The following is a 7,500-nucleotide window of genomic DNA, read 5'->3' as shown; positions in this document are numbered from 1 at the left end:
GAGGAAGGCTCAGTAGATGAGTTGGATGGAGTGTCTCAGTATACTGATGATAGCATGAAAGATGATAAACAATGGTCTGAAGGAGTAGAGATTTCAAAATCAATGAAAGGAGGCATTGTAGTCATGAAGAGTTATCACAGCAGAAGCGTATTAGACTAAAGAAACACAATACTGCAATCAGACAAAAGAGTACAACTGGAAAAACTAACTAGTCACAATGGGTAACATGTTTTCTTTTCTATCTCTCGTTTTCTTATGGAGAACAGGAACAGGTACAGGAGACCAGGGTCCTTTCTGTGGGCAAATATTTATTTTTTACTGTGGTAGACTTGAAGCTTTCCCATCTCAATTAGAAGAAAAGTGTAGCATTTTAGGAGGAACTTTTTCACCTGTACTTTTTATTTATGGTCCTAAGTATAACAAAAATAAAAAGCAGAACCACTTGATTCTTAACTTTTTGTTTGGGCAGGCAAAAGTGGCAATCCGGCTATCACGTTAGGGCAAGTTAAATGGTATGGGTTCAACTGATGAAGTTACAATTTTAAAGGGTTTAATAAAATCAAGGTTAAAAGTGGAATCAACTGGTTAAAGATATCGAGACGTTCAGCTATACTTGGGGGGGGGGGGGGTGAATAAGTGTTTGTGTGAAACTATCATTGATGGTTCTTTGCAAATACATGTTTAATCTTATTGAGATGTTTTTGGTTTGGTTTTAATCTCTGTGTAAAGGTGGGTATTGTGTGTAGATCTTATGTAATTAGTATGTAATTTTGTAAATTAGTATGTCAATTTAGAATGTAAAAAGGAAAATTGTAATTATAGATTTGTTTAAAAGTCAAAAAATCTCTCTCTCACACTTTCTCTCTCTCTCTAACACACACACACACACACACACACACACACACACACACACAGTGTAATTATAAAACCAATGACGAAAATCAGTTTCAGCCAAGCTGTGTGTTAAAGAGAGAGAGAGAGAGAGTGTGTGTTTGATTTTGTTATTTGTGTGTGTGTGTGTGTGTGTGTGTTTCAAGAAATAGATCAGTAGGAAGTGATCACTTCCTGTATGGCTTCTCATATCGAGAGTGTGTGTGTGATGGAGGCTGATGTTAATCTCACACAGGAAGTAGAGAACTCTCTGAGGGGCGTCACCACAAAATAACTGTCAATCACTCTCTCTCTCTCTCTCTGACACACACACACACACACACACACACACACACACACACACCGCTGGAGCTCAGTGAACCTGTCCTGCTCTTCTGGAGATGAAGGTAAGCTGATTTCAGTTCTTCAGAGCGACTCTGACTGCTGCAGCACACTTCTGCTCAAACATGAGAGAGATATATTATATTATATTATATTATATTATATTATATTATATTATATTATATTATATTATATTATATTATATTATATTATATTATATTAGGAATATAAATGTTAACATGTATATAAACAAAAAGAATGTTTAATGAACCTTCACAATAACTTCATTTATGATTCTCTGTCACTTTGCATAATATGCATGAATATAAAAGTAAAAATATTAAACATGCTTTGCAAAGATGCCAGATTTCTGCTGAAACGCATTACAGCATAATATTTCATGTACATCCATACTCATTAATAAAACACTACTGTAAACCGTGTTCATCATAAATGATTTCAGTTCCACAGAACAGGATCTGGTTCCAGTTTGGTTTGGTCACATAACAAATCTCTCATCACTTTATTTAGAGCCGTTAGTGAGCGGAAACGATCCTCTGTACTGTACTCACAGCTCCACACTCTTATAAACCAAGCTTTCTGAAGCGTTTAGAGCGATGCCACAGAAGAAGCCAAAGAACCAGAAGTAAGAACTGAGCAGCTCCAAGAACATTCTCTTAAAATAAAGATCTTTCTTACCATTTATGCTTCATGAAGCACCTTTAACATCCACGGAGCCTCTCCACTGCTCAAACGGTTCTCGACAAACTCTTTCACAGCAGGAGAAACATGGTTAATTTAATCAGAGGTTCTTCAGGGAAATAAAGATGGCTAGCTGTGAAATCTCCTGCAGGAAGCTCTTTCTGAAGAGTGACCCGTCATGAGTGTGTCTCGCTCACAGATTTCATCGTGACATGAATATTGATGGTTCGTGATGTAAAAAATAAATAAAGCTGGTGGAGATATCACAGGATTTGATGAATAACATTCATTGATCACAGACAGACTGAGATAAGAACCGCTCCATCAGATAACTCGAAATCATTTCAGACATGATCCCAGCTGAAAGGAAACACTCCGGCAAGTTATGAACAAATATTTGAACAGTAATGTTAACAGAACGTCTGAACGTGATCAGGGCTGTGTTTGATTGAGTTGATCGTAGAGACCTTTGATGGCTTTGGGTCTACGACACTTCTGAGGAACACAGCCTTTAATAACAATAACACGATCTTTAAAAACGTTCCCAAAGCGTTACATAAACGTTCTGTATTTCGTTCAAAGAACTTCCTTTTAAAACAATTTAGTTGGGCATTTGTCTAAGATGGTGTTAGAGAACATTCAAAAAAGTAACATAACGTAACGTTTGCCAAATAATTAAATCAAAAAGTCCCTTTAATGTCTTTAATGTTCACAGAAAAAAAAACGTTTTGGATGTTCAGAGAAAATTCAGAAATAAAGGTTCCTTAACTTAATGGTGCAAAAGGTCCATGTTTGTCATATTTCAGCAGAGGTGGAAAGAGTACAAAAATATTCTACTCAAGTAAAAGTACCATTACATTAATTAAATTTTACTTAAGTACAAGTAAAAGTACCAGTCTAAAAATCTACTCAAGTAAAAGTAAAAAGTAGCTCATTTAAACTTTACTCAGAGTAAAAATTACTTAGTTACATTTTAACAGTGGGAGGGAGTCAAAATGGGACAGGCCAAGGGTGTCAAACTCAGTTCCTGGAGGGCCACAGTCCTGCACAGTTTAGATATAACCCTAATTAAACACACCTGATCCAGCTAATCTAATCATTTAGGTTTATTTGAAAACTACATGATATGTGTGCTGGAGCAGGGTTAGGGCTATGGTCCTCCAGGAACTGAGTTTGACACCCCTGGGATAGGTCTATTAATCTCAAACTAGTTGTTTTTAATTAAAGGAATCAGTTATTTAGAATAATAAAACATTTGGGCTGTTACCAGGCAAATCAGTATCAACAAACTCATCTTTTAATGCAGAGGAAATGCAGAAGATTCATTGGAAGTGGCATTTAGATCTATTACACTGTTTAGTGCAGGACAAGAATGCATTTAACCTGCAGTTACAAATGCATGAATAATGTTTTGATATACAAAACATAAAATGTTGAATACTCATTTGAAATTATAAGAAATTAATTATTTAAAAAAATCAAAAGATACTTTAAATGTGATATTAAAATGGCCAGTATGTGTCAGCAAGTCACTGTTAATAAGTGAGTCATTGCGATTGAACCGAATCATTTAAACGGTTGATTCATTCAGGAACGAAACACTGTCACGTTGCTCAGAGACGCAAAACTGTGCTTTGGTGGCTGTGTTTGGAATTATTTTCTGTTGTAGAAATAGAGCTAAAAAAGGCAATATGGTGTCTAAAACGCAAGTCTCTTAATTAACATGTTTACTGAACTGTTATATATATATGTATGTATGTATATATTCATGATGATTTTTGGAGGAAAAGACGGCATTCTTTGTGTGATTTTGATTTAATGTATGAAATTATATAAATATGTGAATTTTCTGCCCCTATATCTTCAATTTTGTGATCATTCTAAACATAGGCGCCGATTTATGTTTTTCTCCGTTGGTGCTCAAGGGCGCAAGCCATTTAAAAAATAAAAAAATAGACTAGGCTATTAAAAAAATATTGCATTTCAGAACCTTAGGCTAATGGACAGCGGCCGATACAAACACACACAACAGCGTCACTTCTCAAAAATACAAACAGGATTGGAGATGAAAAGTTTAACTGACACGTAACCGCTAATGCGTTCAGCTTCTTGGGAAATTAATGTTTTGTAAATATTGATTAAAAGACTATTGCGAAAGGACAGCGTTTCCATTAACCGATTGTTGCGACTAAAATAATGAGTTTCTGGGAATGTCTACCTCATTTATGTTTCGAGGTTTCTTTTGATAGTGGCATGGCTTTTCTTTGAGGTTTCGAATCCATTATTCATATAGGCTAAAAAAATATTTTTTTATTTTATGTATTTAACAAAGAACTTGTATTCTGTCCAAAAGTAGGCTACTTTTGTGTCCATTAGTTTTTCCTCTTTTAAACCGTATATAGGCCTATACTTGAGCAGAAAAATGTTCCCATTTAAACCCTGTTACGAACTTTAAGGAGTCTAGGGAATGTACCGTAACATTTACATATTAACGTACTGCTGGGTATGAAATGAGGTGGAAGAACATGACAGACAAAACTTTGAAAGAGAAAAAATACTGGACGTTTATTCACAAAAAGCCAAAGCCACTAGATCCAGTAAAATAATGTCGATATATCAATATTAATAGGTTTGGCTTTTTTTATAACAAATCTGTCCATTTTAGTCTGATTAATGATTAGTGATTACGGAAAGCATTAAATGATTACATACTCGCACGGCACTGTATAGTGGGGGATGGGACGTTTTCAGAGACGCTGTGATTGGTGGATAGGATATGGAACATGCATGCGACTGGTTATGTCACTGTCACTGACAACAACATAACCAATCACAGTGTGGCAGACGCTTCATAGCGCCAACTGCAATGTTTAATTTTAAATAAATGTAGCCTACTGGCAGTCTGGCACTGGCACACGTGGGTGCTCATTTTCCGTGGGTGCTCGGTATTTTCCGTGGGTGCTCCACGGTATCGGCGCCTATGATTCTAAATGCATTTTAGGAGACTGAATCACACAGTGAAAGAACGCACTATAAGCGCGCACATCATTAAAACAAAAAATATGATATTATCGCAGATGATATATATAGCACACTCCTCACCACTGTCTTTTTGGCTAATTTGTGCAAAACCTCTTGCTAAAATGTCAAAGCTTCATTTTAACCACCAATGCAACAATGCAATTATTTAGCTTACCTCTACATTCTTGCGAAGGGTTGATGTCTTGTCGAGATTTTATAAGCTGCTAGTTTGGTCTTCCTAGGCAAGTACAGCTTACACAGCATAATAGAGCATACATATGGCCAGGGGTTCACTTCATTTCCTTCGAGTTCAACTTCAGAATATGACGGGGTTTCGTTTTCAGCGGTGTCTGCACCACTAACGCCTGTTTTGACCGTCTGCATCTTTCTTGTGATTTTAGCGCCAGTTTGCCCTCCTGCCCATTATTTACTGACGTAGCTTCCAGGGAGCGATTTTTTTTTTTTTTTTTACTCAGTAATTAATGTGTTTTAAAATGTAGCGAAGTACAATACTTTAAACAAAATATACTTAAGTAAAAGTAAAATTACAGATTTAAAAAAATACTTTAAAAAGTATTAGTACACATAAAAAAGCTACTCAATTACAGTAACGCGAGTAAATGTAATTCGTTACTTTCCACCTCTGTATTTCAGTCTATAATAATAATGATTGTTTCCAGTGTAAACGCTCCATTTATAGTAATAGGAGCGAAATCGTTTTAGAGTTTTATTTGTAATAATCAAACATCATACAATCAGTCATGTTTTCTACACTGGATGTCTGAAGGGTGAAGTCAGCTAAAATGGGCCAGACACGGTTCTAGCGTCATATTTCTTAAGAAACTGAAGGTAAGTGAGCCTGACAGTACATTTCATTCATCACTAATAAAGCTGCTAAAGCAATTATACATATTCTTACCAACAAAGCAAAGGTTTATGTTTCAACATGCTCTTTCAAATAAAAAAAGATTAATTTAAAAAAGAATCTTCAGTTTTTGTGAAAAACTGCATTTTATGTAGAAATGGCTGGTTAAGCTAAAATGGGCCGCACACACACACACACACACAAACACACACACACACACACACATTTTTACACATAAATTGAGAATGAAAATAGGTTTATAGGTCTTAAAAAAATACAAATACACATAAACAACCAGTCAAAAGTTTTTGAACAGTGAGATTAAAAAAATTGTAAATGTTTAAATATTTTAGCTATTTAAAATTTTTGTTTTCTATTTGAATATATTTTAAAAATTAATTTAAAATATAATTTATAAATTAATTTATTCCTGTGATCAAAGCTAAATTTCTAATATTCTGATTTGCTGTTCAGTAAACTTTTTTTTATTATTTAGTTGAGTAAAATGTTTCAGGATTCTTTGATGAATAGAAAGATCCAAAGATCAGCATTTATATGAAATAAAAAGCTTTTTGTAACATTATACACTATAACATTCAAACGCTTGGGAAATATTTCTAAATTTTACTGTTTTGCTTTGGCACAATAAAGACAATAGTGTCAGTTTACTGTTAAAAATAAAATAATTATTATTTCAGTTGTCTTTTTATATTGGCCCATTATAACTGAATGTTGTGCCGTAGCTCCAGAAGGTCTGCTGAAACTAACGCTCATCATTTGAAAACAGTTACACTTTCTGGCTTCTATAAATATATAAATATTTAAGAGACACATGCTAATTTATTAAAATATCATTAGATCTCATGCGTAGCTTATTTGATGGTATTGTAAGTCATTTACCAAAACGTGGCCCAATTTAGCTGACTTCACCCTAGCGGTGACGCGCGGAACGCGCATGCGCGACTTCCGGTTTACTTCGCGTTGACGCGTCCAGTAGATAGCGTCGCGTCGCGTCAGCGGAGCTTCGCCGTGTAAACACCAAAAATCTTTCCCTTTACGTAATATAACGGAATACATGGCATTCATTAATTTTTTTATTGATTTATTTAATGAATAATGTGTGGACGCTGATTTATTAATCACACGTTGTTCTCTGAATAATGAATGTGTAAGGAGCTGTAACCGATATAAAGGAGCTCAGGTGATGCGTAGTGTGCAGCTCACTTGGCCCAATCAGAGACGAGTGAACGCACATCCGGTCACGTGACTCACGCTCCAGTTAAAAGGCTGATGATCACACACTAACACCTGTGATGGCAAAATAATGAGCTTTTGAACATGCATAGATCTGATATATATAGAAGATATTTTAGTGCATGCTGAAACAGGAAGAACTAACTTCTGAACTTGAGCACTGATTTTAATATCAACATCTGTCTGTGACATATAAAGTGATTAATGTAATTAAATCTGAGTGTTGTAGCTGTTCTCAGCTGTGGATCTGACAAACAGGAAGCAGCAGGAAGCGACAGGAAACCACAAAGAGCTCAAACTAAAATTAGCAGCGTGGACATGTGCACGTCTGAGCATCTTTCAGCACCAGAGACGCTTCATATCTGCTCTGATCATGACACGACTCGACAGAGCTGAACAAATCAACAAGTTCAGTTCACTCTCTGTTAAATCTGGAGAAGTGGGTC

At 35.5% G+C, this 7,500-nt stretch overlaps 1 protein-coding gene and 1 long non-coding RNA gene across 3 annotated transcripts in view; one reads left to right on the top strand and one right to left on the bottom strand.

The window, feature by feature from the left end:
* Nucleotides 1-7,500, bottom strand: part of stx18 (syntaxin 18) — a 293,868-nt gene that overhangs the window by 111,853 nt on the left and 174,515 nt on the right. The gene's annotated exons all lie outside the window — the stretch shown is intronic.
* The window catches only part of LOC132109342 (uncharacterized), a 6,659-nt gene continuing 21 nt past the window's right edge, over nt 863-7,500 (top strand). The window contains exons 1-2 of the long non-coding RNA XR_009424485.1: nt 863-1,277; nt 7,284-7,500. The exon at nt 7,284-7,500 is cut by the window's right edge and continues 21 nt beyond it. This is a non-coding gene — a long non-coding RNA (uncharacterized LOC132109342). The remainder of the gene's footprint in view (nt 1,278-7,283) is intronic.

Source organism: Carassius carassius, chromosome 29 (assembly GCF_963082965.1).
Source record: "Carassius carassius chromosome 29, fCarCar2.1, whole genome shotgun sequence".
NCBI lineage: Eukaryota > Metazoa > Chordata > Actinopteri > Cypriniformes > Cyprinidae > Carassius > Carassius carassius.
Note: the sequence above shows the minus strand (reverse complement) of the source record. Positions and strands in the feature narration are given on the sequence as shown.